Source organism: Haemaphysalis longicornis, unplaced genomic scaffold (assembly GCF_048455015.1).
Source record: "Haemaphysalis longicornis isolate Haplotype H1 unplaced genomic scaffold, Haemaphysalis longicornis Haplotype H1 scaffold_1, whole genome shotgun sequence".
Lineage (NCBI taxonomy): Eukaryota > Metazoa > Arthropoda > Arachnida > Ixodida > Ixodidae > Haemaphysalis > Haemaphysalis longicornis.
In genome coordinates, this window is record NW_027526203.1 from 357328851 (window position 1) to 357344352 (window position 15502).

General features: G+C 51.1%; 1 protein-coding gene across 2 annotated transcripts in view; it reads right to left on the bottom strand.

Moving 5' to 3' along the window:
* Positions 1-15502, bottom strand: part of Efa6 (Exchange factor for Arf 6) — a gene marked incomplete in the record, with an annotated part of 221222 nt that overhangs the window by 87538 nt on the left and 118182 nt on the right.

The window sequence follows — 15502 nt, forward strand, 5'->3', positions numbered from 1 at the left end:
GCTCAAGTTTTCCTCGCACGACAGCGAGAGCCCGTCTATGGCGCCAGTCTCGCGTCCGTCCCGAGGAAAGGGGCGAAAGAAAAACGCCGACAAGGGTCGCGGCACGACAAACGAGCGGGCAAGCAAAAGGGACGAGAAAGAAGGCGTCCCGAGAACAAGCGGTTCAAGACAAATTGCATTACTCTGGGACACGGCTCTGGGACGACGACGGCACGTCGAGCGAAGCCCCGCGCGACGCTTCGCTAGAGGACGTCCGCTGCGCTCAGTTGACCGCGCGACGCCGGAACAGCCCGAGGGAGGCGAGCGCAGACGCTGCCGCCGCCAGACAACAACGCCGGCGACAAAAAGCGTCAGGTACCAGCGTCGTGTGGCTGGAAAGCAAGCCGCCTTCCCTTGCATGCGTGATGCCGGCTGCCCGGAATATTCCACGGCGGCCAAAGAGAAAACGCTGGGCCGGGTGCGCAAGCTCGCGAGCAGTTTGCCACGCACATGCAAGGCTCGGTTGGATGCCGTCGGCAATGATAAGAGAGCGAGGGGAAGAACCACCGCTCAAGCGCGCAATTCAATAATTGAACGACGACGAACCATCCGTGTCTTGTCCTTCTTCGGTGCTCCGAAACCTTGCCAACTTTCGTGACGTTGAAACGTAAGAAAAAATCTTCACAATTTCGCAGCACCGAGAAAGCATGTCCAACAAGCAAGGAGCTGCTATTGTCAAATGGAACACTCAATAAGCCGCGAGCACTATAGCGTTGCCGAAAGAAATTAAACGTTGTCGCTGCAGATGGCAGCTTGAACAAGAGTGACAAGCGAACGAGATATTTATTTTTCTCAAGCTTCACCTACGTACATTTCTGCGCTATATTAATACTAACATTCTGTGCTGGTAATGTTCCACCGAAGAAATGCTCTGTGTCAGCCCCGGGCTAAGCTAGAAAATAATGCCCGAACAACTGGGACGCAGTCATTCCCGTGTCAGCTGGCGCCTCGTACCTTTGCTACGCGGCAGGAAACAATGACCCCCAAGACACGCAGCTTTCGCTCGCTTCCAAACTCGCGCCAAATCAAGCGGACCGATCTCGTCAGGGCGCGGCGACTAGAAGACGTCAGCTGGCCGCCGGGCGGACCCTGTCCGCGCTCGCCAGCCGGCAATCGCTCTCCCAAGCGCGCGCATTATCTCGGCACGCTTCGACGCGCGCCGGTAACACCCCGGGCCGAGCCCAGGCGCAGCCGGTAAAGCCGCCAGCGCGGACCCTGGCTGTGAAGTGCGGGCAGAGAAGAAGGGACCCCGAGAAAAAAGGGCGCGCCTGTCGTCCTTCACGGCGGGCGCGCCGCCGGTGGGATTCGCCGCGTCGCTGCGGTGTTCGCGGTGTAAACAACCTCCGGGGAGTAGGAGGAAGGCCGGGGGGCCCGGTCGACTGCACACTCGCGCGTAATGCGAAATTCATCGAGAGTCGTGCGCTGCGACGAGAGCAGAGGGAAGTGCTGATAAGAAAGCGGCGTGAAAGTGTCGCCTGCTCTCACCGCGTTAGGAACGCCAGACGAAGTTGACTCCGCTGCCACGGCACTCCGAGTTCCAACGCTCCACTACACACCGCCCAGTGGCGGTCACCCCGAACAGTTTCTTTTCTCTTACGACGCATCTGCTGATAAGTTTCATTTGGCTCAACTAGTGGACGTAGCGTCTGAAAGAAGACCTTCCCGGCGGACGCGACTATTCGTTATTAACCAGTCCGACGTCTGCACACGGCGCTTTCGTTTTGCTGAAACGTACAGCCGGCTTATCCCGTTGTTGCACACCGCGAGATGTTTCTAGACAACCGGATCAAAATTTATCCCACATTGCGTAACTGTACTCCCCCACAGTTGTTTTTTTTTTCTTTCCATTTATAGAAGCAAGGAGTTTGCGGAACACATGCGCTGTTACCCGGCTTTGGGTCAACGGAGCTAGATGCCGCTACCTCCACTGAATTCAAGTGAGGTAGATCGACTACCCTGAAATATCTATTTACGCGAAGTCTTTGCCGCGCTTTTCTTTTCGACGGCGCGCATAGAAGGAAAGGAGGGCGGCTGCCCTTGTGGCAGGGTGTTCTCTCATGAAGTACGCTCGAGGACAGGACTAGTCTCGTATGGAGACCGAAATCAAACAGTGGTAAATATAGAAATCGACGACAGGTTCATGCGATTAAAACATTTCATGTGTCCCAAAACAGGTCAATGCTATTTACTGTCAATAATAATTAATTTCCTAACAAACGCCGGATTTGACATCTGTTTTGTGCGAAAAACGATTTTTTTCCCAATCACCAGCTTAAAAAACAGTCCTAATTTTTACCCTCCCACTAAATGAAACGAACATTCTATTACATTCGTAGATACACCGCTTCACACCCCCCTCCCCCCCCCCCCCCCAAAAGAAATAAACGAACTTCGGAATGGTTTCGCACACACAAAAAAAAGATGTCACCCTTATTACAAGCTTCCAAATAGCTAAAGACATCTAACCAGAGAATTAACAAAAAGAAAAAGAAACTAAGCCCGTAAGCGAAGAACCCCACACGGTATCCAATAATTAAAATATGCTGCAACAAATGTGCAGCCGCGAAGCAAACCAGTGTAAGCTTCCCACCTGCGACACGCTTGGCACCAGGCACGAAACCTGTCAAGGTTATATATTCGTGTACATTCTTAAAAATAAAAAAATAAATAAAAATAATTATGAATTAGTAAACTGACAGCACCAGGTTAACTACTGTTCTTCCTCTGACTGCGCCGAGTTCATGCTCCGGAGATCCTGGTTCGAATCCCATACGAACCCAAATGTGTTTTAGAGGCGAATATCCTTAGGGGCTCGGGCTGTCGGCGCCCCATGTCGCCGTAATATCACGCAGTCGCAGTACTAAAACACCGGGACACTCGTTTTGCAACGCCTCGCGCTCGAACGTTTCATCTCCGCGGGCAAAAACACGTACTAAAGGAACACACCGGGGCACTCGTTTCCCCACTCCTCGTACTAGAGCGCTCCGTGCTTCAAAGACACGAGACTTTTACAGCAAAACTGTATACCTCTACCCCCCAACGGTTTCATCTCCGTGGGCAAAAACGCCAAGGCGCCAAGAACACACTTATGCACTGCATGCTTCGCCCCTCCCCAAGTCTCACGTTAGTGCAGATGGCCCGGGACTTTTACAGCTTTACATCGGCGGCCATTTTGGTAGCATTCGTGAAGGAGCTGTTTTTCTATTACGGACGCCGGCTTCTTCGCTCAAAGGAACATTTAAGGCTGCCGCCTTAAAACAGAACAAACTCGAACCGAGCGTCGCATCGGAAATGAATCATATTTCTTCATTGTTGTGGATCGGTCAGCCCATCGAACGAAGGAGTGCAACACTCTTACCGGCATTACAAAGGAAACGAGTGGCACGGCTCATTTCACCCAGTCCTGAGCCGGGCCTTGGGATAAAGCTTTGCGGCTGCAGCACTGTTCGCTGCCCGAGCGACTCCCGGCCTTTTCCGGCGCTCTCGGTTATTGCACCCGGTGTAACAAATCGAGACCCACCACGGGCACATCGCCACACGCCTGCCCGCACGCTAGCGGCTAGCGTGTGCGCGTGTATTGCACCGAGCAGACAGCAGCGCGCGTTGCACGGCCTGTCGCCATTCCGGCAGACGCCTGCGAATAGAGCTAGCTCGCACTGATGGCGCAGATAAGTAACACCTAACAGTCACACTCGTGATGAGAGCTTCCCTGATATGCTTTGCTATTCCCGCCGTGCAAACGGCTATTCTAGCCTCTTATTGCAAGTTTTGATTGATTTGACTGATTGTAGGGTTTAACGCGCCGACGCAACGCAGGCGATGAGGAGCGCCGTAGTGGAGGGCTCCGGATTAATTTTGACCACCTGGGGATCTTTATCGTGCGCCGAAATCTCGTACACACGGGCGTTTTTGCTTTTCGCCTCCATCAGAAAAGCGGCCGCCGCGGCCGGGAATCGAACCCGCGACCTCGTGCTCAGCAGCGCAACGCCTTAGCCACTGAGCCACCGCGGCGGGTTTATTGCAAGCTTTAACGCGAAATTAATCTTATCAGCGAAATTTCTCCAGAAAAACCTAGAAGAAAAACGACACGCTCAGCGACACCCTAGGCCGATACGCAGAATTTAAGGCAGTATAAGGAAGTACCTTGACCCACTAGATGAGTGCTACTGGGCCTCAGGGTATACGGCTCAAACCAAAATGGTGGCCGGCTACCGACGGCTACCATAGAGCAATCTAGAGGTCCTGCTGTACCCGGGTGGGTCCCTCAATTCTACGCCACAAGTCTGTTCTGAACACACCACGGGGACGGGCCCATGACGAAGGCTACCACCTACTGGGGACCCCCATCTTGTAGACGAGAATTTCGCTTTTAAGAACTTCGCCAAATTCATTCTCTCCCTCTCCCTCTCTCTCTTTCTCTCATATATATATATATATATATATATATATATATATATATATATATATATATATATATATACGTTTTTCTTCTCACTAACTGGAATATACAACGCGTTGAAGCTTGTGCTACCCATTCTGCGTGTGACAGTCGGTGACGTCAGTGCCGTCTACTGTATATATATAGTGAACTCGTTTATTACGAAAGGTGTTGTAGTCAGTGAACATATTCTTTAAGAGGCATGGCTGGTAGAATGAATGGGACCCTATTGACCATACGGCGATCATCTCATGCAAGTAAATCGACGCCCTGTAAGGCAGTCAGCGACGCCAGCGCATGCAGTGCCGTGCCCTGCAGCCTCATCGCGTTCTAGGCGGTTTTGGTTGAGCACCGGTCCAATTATCACCAAATTATGTTAATTCAAATCCTTGTCGCCATAATATTCTTGCTTAAACTTTGCTTGGCGATCCCGCAGCATTCTCGCCACCTTAGTTTTTATCAGGAAAGACGGAAAGGCCAGTGTTCATTCTCAACGTGATGATCGGCCGAATGCGCTCCCGTCACCCGCCGCTTACTGGCACAAAGACACGGGTACGAGCACGGGAAACCCAGTTTTGAAAGCTACGGAAAGAGATACAGTTTTAAAGCGAAGCTTTAGTGTTCGCACTGATGGCGTCTGCAACGCGAAAATGCCTTGCAGGAAAGCCAACTTTCTCTGACGGTGATGATGAATGATCGTGGGTGAAGTGAAGGAAAAAACGCTTCGCGTGGCCGGAATCGAACCTCGCGTTATGAAGCCGGCGTCTATCCGATTGCTCCATTTCGACATGGTCGAAAATCTGTCCAAACTCAGACAACCAAAGAATCCGTCACGCGAAAGGTTCGCGTTCAATCATCGTCGTCGTTTTGCGGAGCGGTGCATGATTGTAACGTGCCCTCCATTGCATTACGCTTCACTGGCACAAAACGAGATACAGAGAGGGGACGTATAGCGGCGCTGCCGATTATGGTAACGATGTCTGAAGCATGTTGGAATGCGTCTGCAGTTACGCGGCTACATTTGCAACGCATGAAGAGGTGCCGTCCTAGAGGAGGGGTTGGATGACGGGGAAAATCGGACCGGATGTTGTGATACGCGGCCGACGTTTTCAAAGCTGAGATAACTATGCGAAAGGCTTCCTTTGCATATGGAGATATCTCCCAGCAAGTTTCAACAGTAACCGTTCAGTGTAACATATTTCAAATATATTTTAATCTTTGCGCGCACTAGAAAGCCCAGAACGGATACCGCTTCGCGATCCGCGTCAGCATGACGCCACCTGCTCCTCCTGGTACCAAACTGCCAACGTGGGGGCCGCTTGACGTGGCCAACGTGCCGGCTACGGTTGGCGCGCGCTGCTCCGGTGTGTGCATCACGTCACTGTTTTGGGACTCACGTCGTGCTGCCCGGCGCGTGTATATGGTGGAGACCACGGCCGGCCTGAACACCCGCGTATCTACACCGGCAGTGGAAGTGGTGCGACGAGAACGGCGACGTCACGAGCGCCCTCCTGTCATGGCGGTCGCCTCGGTGTTCGTTTTAAAAAGTCGAAACCAAAACTGACACGAATCAACAACGCAGTAAATGATTGTTTACGCTGCGACCGACCGTCTGATGCGCCATTCCATGATTAACGGGCTGGTAGGCACTCGTAGCAGCGAAAAGAACGTAACACAAAAATTTTGTTCCGTTACTCTTAAAAGAAATTAACGCTCTTTACTGCACTATTGTAGCAAAGGCGATGATAGTACAAAATATGCCGTTCATAGTCTGCGACTGAATGGGTTGTTCTGCAGCCTTCTTTCAGGGGTCAAAAGCGCGTAATGCACCTGTTTCAGACTGCGTCGTTTGCCAAATACCACAACACGGCGGCGTTTTCAAATTCAGAAAATGTGCCGCGTTTGGCAGCTGACGACCAACCAACAAACAAAAAAACTCTCGTAGGTACACTCAATGGCCGACACCATTCACTTGTTATGATTTGTGCGGAATAACACTCGCTTTTAATTATTGCTCCGTGTTAGCTTTGTTCATTCGTTCATTCCTTTGTTTGCTTGTTTGTTTTCAGCGTCATCACCCAGGCTGATGCGCAACGAGAGGCACAGGTTTATGGAGTTTAGCGTGTGAGCACACGGCCTTGTGAGCGGGAACGGAACGCAGAAGCCCTACGGTCGAGCCCTCTGGAGTTTTTGAGCACCAAATATTGCGAAGGGCCGACTGGTCTCTTGAGAGGCCCAAGCAGGCCAGCTGGCTACTACGAGGAAGCATTCGGCCCATCACACAGTCAAAGCCCTTTGGCTCCACCAAAGCACGAAACCGTGCGTTGGAAAAAAAGCAATTAGCGCGTGTCGCAAACGGGGAAATAAAGTAGAAAACATTAGGAAGGAACAGGAAAGGTCGTACCTTATTCAGCTACAGGCGACCCTGACTGAGCTAGGCTTCTCACTGGCGAGCCGTTAGTTTTATTCTTGCCGAATTGGGGTTTACCAACGGAACTTTCCCGCATTAACAACGAAAGTTGAAGCATGCGCAGTGGCCCAGGCGGAATGTTTTTAGGGTTGTTCGGTTTCGGGTAAAGCCCGATTTTACCCTATTTTTACACTCCCAACACACTTCAGGAAAATCGGGTTAAACGCGATTTCTCCCCGAATGGGCCTTTGCAAAGTAACGACCTGCATAATCGTGGACTGAAAGTCCGCCATCCTCAGCCAGTACCTGCTGAAAGGAAGCCCCACAAACACAGCTTTCGAACACATTGGGTATTGGCATGACTCTAGCGCTCGCTACCCTAAGCTGGCAAATGCTGCACTGGCATCGCTGTGCCTAGCTAACAGAAGCTGTGGTGTCGATGTAACTTTCTAGCGGCTGAGGTATGTTCAACGATCGGACAGGTCTCGAGCGGAGACTGACATGTTGCGCATTCAGATGATAATGTATGTAAACAAGGATGTGTAAAAACTCGACCACCAGCCTTTAGTGAATAATTTTTTTCATTTCTTAGAAGTTATCAATGCTCTTTACTGTCATCAATACTGATTCATTTCCAAACAAACGCAACATTTCCGAGACTATTTGCTGTCCCCCCGAGCACTAATTTTAACGCTTTAGAGAAGCTCGTGACACCTCCTGATAAAATAAACTGACGGTGTAACACACAGCACATCGGTACATTTAACCCAAAAAAACCCGAATTTCGGAATGGTTTTACCAGAAAAAAAAAAAGAGTTCTCCTTGATTATTAGCTTGAAAAATAGCACCTGATTTTTAACCCCCCCCCCCCCATTTAAAAATAAATAAATAAATAAAACCCGGAAACGAACAACCGTAAATATTTTTGACGCGGCTACTTTTTACACAAGTGCAGTGATTTCTGAAGGTGACGTGTCGAAGCTCTCATAGTTATGTTCCCCATGTCAAGGCAGGTGCATTACGAAGTAACAATAAGGGCCGCTTATATGGAGGCAGAACAAATCGAGCGCGAATTAATTTGCAATTCTGGACAGTTCGAACTAGGTCTCTCCAACCTCTTACCATTTATTATTCACCTAGCAATAATTTATCAACTTCTGGTTAGCTCAATTCTTTTTCAGCGCTGAAGTGAGCACTAAATTAGGTGTCACTTTTTAATTGAACTCTCCGCGTTCTTTCTCCTCGGAACCGGCAAGCGCGAGCACACACAGCCATATTTCCATCATCTTCCTGCGTGACAAGCGCGTGAACGTTTCGCAGTGACCGAAAGAATGTGGCCCGAAATCGCGAGTATGAGCAGCCCCCGGAAGTAAGTTCCGCGACACAAAACCCATTATGCGCCGCGAGCATTCCCCGTCGTGCCAGACAAGCACAGTCAGCGGCCGCGCGGCAAGGAATGCACTGCATGCGAAAGCAATTATATAGCGACATTTGCGGAACGGGCGAAGACGCCCACCTACTGAGCATACACTCGGCAAAGTTGACGAGCTCAGATACAAATGCAGATTTGGGAAATGGGAAAGGCGCCCACGGTCTGGCTAGCAGTTTTCTCACTGTGACGCCGCGCCGTAAGGAGGGGCCCGGCGTTCCGACATTCTGAAGGTCTGTCAAGTGGCCTCGTGTGCGCTGGCAAAACGAACTCATGCTGACAGGCCGGTATGGCGCTAACTCGTGCGTGCGTGGGCGTGTTTGTGAGACAGAGAGAGAGGGAATCGAAATGAGTAACTCGCAAACAAAAAGGAAAGTCCCTAGTCGAGAACACCAAGGAGGGCCCAGGGAAAGTGCTTTGACTTTTTTTTTAAGACGAAAGTGTTTTATTCCGGGATTCACGAAGATTTCCGTCACGGAAGTGACACCAGTACAACGAAGCGAGCGGCCTGTAAAGGGTGCACCCCTGCACAACAGGGTCTTCTTGCGGGGAAGCAACCTTTAGTACTAAACAGTACGTTACACTTAGGGTTTCTCGTTTTCGGGTTTTATATTTTAACACGAAAGGGATCCACCAAGATTTCACTGACGTCATATCCGTCACGGAAATGACGCCGGTACACCTTTGCCGAAGCGACCCGCCAGCAGGACGTCGCTCGCCAATCACACCCAAAAGACAGCCGCCGACCCGCAAACCATGCTCAGCTGCAGATTTCGCTACACATTTCAATTTCGTGTTTTACCGATTCCTATGACAGAGGAATCAACCCCAATTTTTTTTTCAAATGAATATAAGAATTTGCAATCATTGGGTACCACGGCGCGTGGAGCTGCGGGGCCGAAGGCACGACTGCGGTAGTACCCAGCCACCCATAATCACCATAGTGACGTACGGCAGGGCGGCCGCCGTACGTAACCGATAACCAAGGCCACACGATGCGAGCCCCCCACCCCCACCCCACCCCTTCAGCCACTACCAAAAAGAAAAGCCCGTAAAATTATGCGTATGATTCGACAAAAATGGTCACAGCCACGTAAGTGGTAGTATCTTATTATGCCAGTTGGTCAGTGTCGTGTTAGGCAAGACCAACGCGCTGACAGCTGTGCAGCGTCGGCCGGCGTCATGCGCACCGTACGCAGTGGTGCTTCTTCCCGTGTTTAAGTGTTCGTTCGTAAATTCCATTGCTTAGCCCAACATTCCTGCTGCTATAAACAGAATGTTAACTTTATTTAAGCGCCGACAGCTCGTTCTGCAAGCTTATATTCCCTGTTTAATCTGCTTAATCTGCGTTGAATTTTGTCAGCCTCAGCCAATCGTAAGAAACTGCCCATAATTAGGTTCCGCACGGAAAACTAGGTGTCGCACGCCTACTGTCTGTTTTCCTCATTATACAGCTTATTTGAGTGAAGTTTGCGTTAAAAGTGGCGTCAGTGTTATTTTCACGAAGCACTCTTTCAAATGAAATAAACTTTCATTTTGTCTTCATGGCCCCTCTAAATGTGCACCGCGATCTGCAGTTGAGCTATTAACTCAAAAACAGGTTTCACGAAAACTCGAGGGATCACCCGGTGTTCGCACAGTTAACTTAAACAAAGGGGTAGAGGCGTTAAATCGCTAACGGGCATACACCGAACAATTGAGCAGTGGCTTGAAAGAGCAGCGCGCAGACGCAAGGCGCAACCAAGCTGCACGCTTCCTGTGCGGCGCTTTTGCAAGAAAGAAAGGGGCACAATACGTGGCAAACCCATCCGCCCTTGGGTAGCCTTGAAGCCAATGCATCCGTCCATGCACGCGCCGGATGGTCCCCGCTACGCCTGCCCCCATGCACAAGAACGTCAAGAGCGCGCGGTCGATGCGCAAATGCCGCTCGGCCAGCAGCTCGAAGGCTGGGCCGCGTTTACGGCGTTTCCGCCGATCATGGCCGGGGGATGCGCGGTCCCGCTTGCATGTTTACGACGATCGGTAACGGACCGCACCGACCAAGCACGAACGAATGATATGGCCAATATTGCGGTAGTCTTTCGCGTGCGCCGTTTACGCATCCACCCCATCCTCTGGCTGCCGCAGTTCTCCAAGCAGCACATACAGCGATCGACGACCTTGAGCGATCCACAAAGGGGACTGACTGTGAGAGCGCTTTCGCTGCTTACACGTTGACGGAGAGGGTGGCATCCGCCGACGACGCAAACGGCTCAGCTGACGGTTTGCCCGCAACAGCGCACTTGAGCACAGCGTATTTATTATTAACGCAGTTTGCTTACTGAGTGCCCCCTTAGGGCTCAACCACATGAAAGCGTATCTAGCACGTTTGCGCCTGTCGGCGTGCGCGCGGCTATGCGCGCTGGGGAGGGCAAGCAAGCCCTATCACCGGTTTGACGAAGCTGGACCACTGTAGCCGAAGCTTATGCCTACAATTTCTGACCTATTAAACAGCCTACTGCGTCCGAACAAGTAACGATATAATAATGCTTAGTACCGTTATTTTTAGTTGACAATACACTTTTAACTTGTGAAGAAGCGCACCCCGCACTGCCTGGCCGACTTGCCGGCCATTCGAACGAGCGGGCGGCACTGGTTTCAGCGCGCGCGTTTGGATTAGAACCTCCGTGGAGAGCACGCGCGGAGGCCGCAACCCAAAAAATACGTGATCGCTCAAGCGTAGAAGATGCTATAAGGTGACATAACCCGGCGGCCTGCCGGTGATGTCACACATGGCGCCACGGTACAGGTCCTCGAGGAGCAGGTTCCAACCGCTGCCTCTAAGACGCGCGTTCCATAATTGAGGAGTGCAATTTCAGCCCGGATCCCCGCACAAGAGCAATAAGACATCGTGATGTCCAGCTTCTCACTGACGACCCAGCTTGTACTGGTCGACAGGCCGCGCTCGGCCAGGCCGTGACGCGTGCTCCAGTGATAAAAAGGAACCTCTCCCAACGGGCCCCACGACCACTCTAAGGCTTAATGAATGTATTTTCACTCCCCCCTCTCTCTCCCCTTCCGGAGCAAAGAAAAGCGAGCGGCCTTTGCTCCATCCCAAATCCTTCAATCCTTCCCTGCCCTTTCCGTTTACTTTCCCTGTACATGCATCCCAACAGCGCGGGCAATCTGCTCCCAGCAGACGACGAGATGCGATGTGCACCACGCCGTTTTACCCAAATGCTGCGAATGCCCGCCGGTCACGCACCCTCGGCGCGCAGAACGCCATTCCCAGAAGGCCGCTTCCAATCACATTTCCTCTTATTCCCCGAAATTCCGTCTTCGTCTGCCTGCCAGATTCTTTCACCGACTCTACAATATAGTGAAACCGCTGCCTGCTTTCATCTTCTGTTTTGTTAGCACGAAATGCTGCCTGCGTTTTTTAGCTTCAGTTCCGCATGACAATTGTATGCATTTCCCTACCTTTCCGTATACATAAAAAAAAAAAAAAGCCGGCCAATTTCTTTAGCGAGCGTACGTGTACGCATGAATTCATGATTTGCAGGCCAAATTCCCCTGAGAGAGCATATATCTGCACAGGTCGCGGTGAGGTGAAATGCAAATCTGAGATTTTCCAGCCTTCGCGCAAGAACCACTTTTACCGGGGTATCAGTTTTTAGCGCAGCGACGAGATGCTTCTGCTGTCCAGCAAAGCAGCCTGACACGAGCGGCGGCGGCGGCGAGAAAGCAGGATTCACAATTCCCGCCGTCCGTCGGGTCCAGCTCACTGCCGGATAAAGCGGGTACGAGGCGCGGTCTTGTGCAGCCTCACCGAAGTCCTCGTATATATTCGGCCTTTTCTAACAGCCAATGCTACACACAAGACTCTAGCAACACCGTCTTACGCAGTAGATATTTTATACACAGCAAAATTTTATCTTCAATGCTATCTTAGCAAGGTTACTCCGCGGAACTTTATGCAGTTTTTGTGCAACTATTGTAGTGAAAGGCAGCTGCCCGTAGAGTTACGCCTCATGGTCTTAATATCCGTAGAACCTGCTAGTAAATGTTATACTGAACATGCACATATTTTTACACGTAATGACAAATGTGCGAGAGAAATTTGCAGAACACTTAAGAACCTCGGAGCAAACGACCACGTTGGGCACGCGCCTGAGCCGAGAGGCGAGACAAAATAAATAAACACACATGCGCGCGCGCCCGAAAGAGAGAGAGAGAGAGAGAGAGAGAGAGAGAGAGAGAGAGAGAGAGAGAGAGAGAGAGAGAGAGAGAGAGAGAGAGAGAGAGAGAGAGAGAGAAAGCTCTTTATTAGAAGAAAGCAGAGAGGTCTGCAGGCATGTATTCGCCTACATGCTACTCTGCGGGGATGGGGTGGAGGAAGTAAAGGCCCTAAAGGAAGTAGGGCGAAAGAGAGGGGAAAAAAGAAGAGGTAAAAAAGAAGGCTACATGGAGTGTTCCGTGGGTCACGTAAAAGTCCAGGTGTCCTCACAGGATGACGATGTGGAGTTCTACAGTGTCTCTGCGACGCCGATGTCGTGTAAATAATCAAACAGTGCATCTAACACTTTTCGCTGGGATGATGGAGATGACCATGGTCCAAGAAGAGCTTTCAATGATAAAAGTCCATTGTTGAGGCACTCGATCTTCTTGGCGAGGTCGTTCCTTTCTTGTTTGTACGCCGGACACTCTAATAAAACGTGTTCAGTAGTTTCTGGCAAACCACAGTTGTCACAGTAAGGGTTTGTGGTTTGACCGAGGCGATGTCGGTAGGAGTTCGTAAGTGCTGCGTTGAGGCGCAGCCGATGGTAGAGCGTCTCAAGTCGACGTGGGATTCGCTCTGGGAGCCTCATTCTCAGGTCAGAGTCTATGTCATACAGAAAAGGGTGGTGAGTTTCGGGAAGAGACCAGAGACGGTTTCGTTCCTCTAAGGCAAGCTGCTTCGCTAGCGCTGCAGCCTCGTGCTTTGTAAAGAAAAGTTTCCTTACATTGCGCAGTTGTAGCCCTCTGCGAGCCGCCTCATCTGCTTTCTCGTTGCCGAGAACGCCACAATGTGCGGGTATCCATTGCAAGGTCACACGATGCCCAGCGACGTAGGCTAGATGTTGCAGGTAGGTGATGTCGCGGGATACGTGGTCGTGGAGGCTGAAGCAACTGGCATGCCGTAGGGTTTGCAGCGCTGTTTTAGAATCCGTGAATATGGCCCATTCTGCTGATGGCTGACGAAGAATGTAGCGGAGGGCTTGCTTAATTGCATGAAGCTCGGCCGACGTGGATGACGTTGCACGTTCAGCCCGAAAGAGAAAGTAACAGAGATGGCTGCGAGCAATAGTACCGACTAAAAAGACGCTCCACTGAAAGTCTCCGAGCAAAATAATTTCTGCAATTTGCTTCGGGAATTCGGAGAAACTTGAAAACGCCGAAAAACGAACCGAGAAATGCCCTAAAAAACACAGAGAAACGAACGACCCGAAAGCAACATGCGAACAAAACGGTATTCGCAGAAACTTCCAAGAAGGGATTGTCGGAAAATGGGCCCGAATTCTTTCCATCCGCTAATCTCCTCATATTCCCCACGGCGAATCGAACGTGGAAGCGAACCAGTGCGCCAAACTCAGTGCACCCGAGAAGTCATAATCATAACTCAGTACGCATAACATAATTGTCATATGTACCCCATAAAGACCCAGTCATACCACAGCACAGTCATAGGTCAAACTTAGCCTGAGTACTCACAGCAAATGTCATACATGCCCCATATGACCCTATGTATATTAACGGAGCGCATCTTGTCACGCTTTACAGATACACGGGCGGATTTCGGGGGGAGGTAGGAAAATAACGCCTTCGCACAGTAGAACTCTTCCTCACTCACCACCCGGGACTGTAAATGGAGGATGGCTGCACAGTGGTCGGGTAGACACAAAGGAAGTCAGCACACTTCTGCTACCAATTCATCTACCTTCTCAGAACTACCACGAGGAAAAAGCCAGCCACAATGAAGAAATAAACATTGGGCCACTCCGCGCCACAAGTGTCGCGCCGTGCGCAAACAGTGGCGACAGAAATCAGCAACGCACGCAAGCTGCTTGCGGCGGCGGAACGAAATTTTCCAAATCTCTCGCGCTGTTCCACCGTCGACGCGCCTCGGAAGTGAGCGTCAACACGCGGCGACGTCGGGAGGCCAAGCAAATAAGGAGCCCGAAGGAGGGCAACACGCGGGAGGGACGCTCACGATGCTCGGAGAATGATTTCGGAGACGAAGGCTGCTCGGTTAAGTCATCCCAATAAGATGCAGAAAGAAGAAGGCGGAGCGGAGGCAAGAAGGAAGGGGGGGGGGCACTGCGCGCAAATATTGACGCTCCCAAAGACCGGGCCAACTTCCGTTTGTCACGCCGATGGCACCAGCAGGAGCACAGGCGTCGCTGGCGCCAGAGAGACTATAGGCCTCCCCCCTCTGCCCGCGTATGCAAAACGGGCCCGACATGTGCGCCCCCTAAAGGGGCACTGCCTCGCAGAACCAACGAACTCTATCATTGGCCGCGAGCGCAAACCCCCTCACGCTAAGCATCACTCTAAATGCAGTCCGCAGCCTGCGGTGCGTTGTCTGCCCGACTTTCCCGGTCCCGGTTAAAACTTTGGAACAAACTTACAAAACTGCCCCGCTGAACCAAGCGCATTCTATCTCTGAGGCTAGTTTTCTGTCTTAACGCAACGCAAATACAGCCTCCGGAGGACCAACCTATATATATATAGTTCATCCCTCAACGCAGTGGCGAACACAACGTGGGGCGCATCGGTTGAAGAAAAAACAGGTATATAAGCGATAATTGGGCGGCTCGATCCTTAAAGGGACACTGAAGTGAATTCGTCAAACTGGCTCAAATAAAAAGGCTTTTTGTCGCTTATCCGATCGATAAAGCAGCACGTAATTTAGAACGCCTGAGAGAAGAAAAAAACACCATGGGACATTAGCGGCGGCCGCAGCAAATAACAGTAGTGACGTGTTTTCGTATTGCGACGTCATTGGACGATGTCCAAGATTGGAGTTCAAACCGGTTTCGGTTTCGTCCAACATCCTAGGCAAAGGTGCTGTCCGGCTCAAAGCGTGAACTATATCAAACTCAAGTTCGTGAAGGCATTTTGCCATGCTGCGCGAATTGGTGTCGGCTGCCATTGTTCGCGGCTTCGT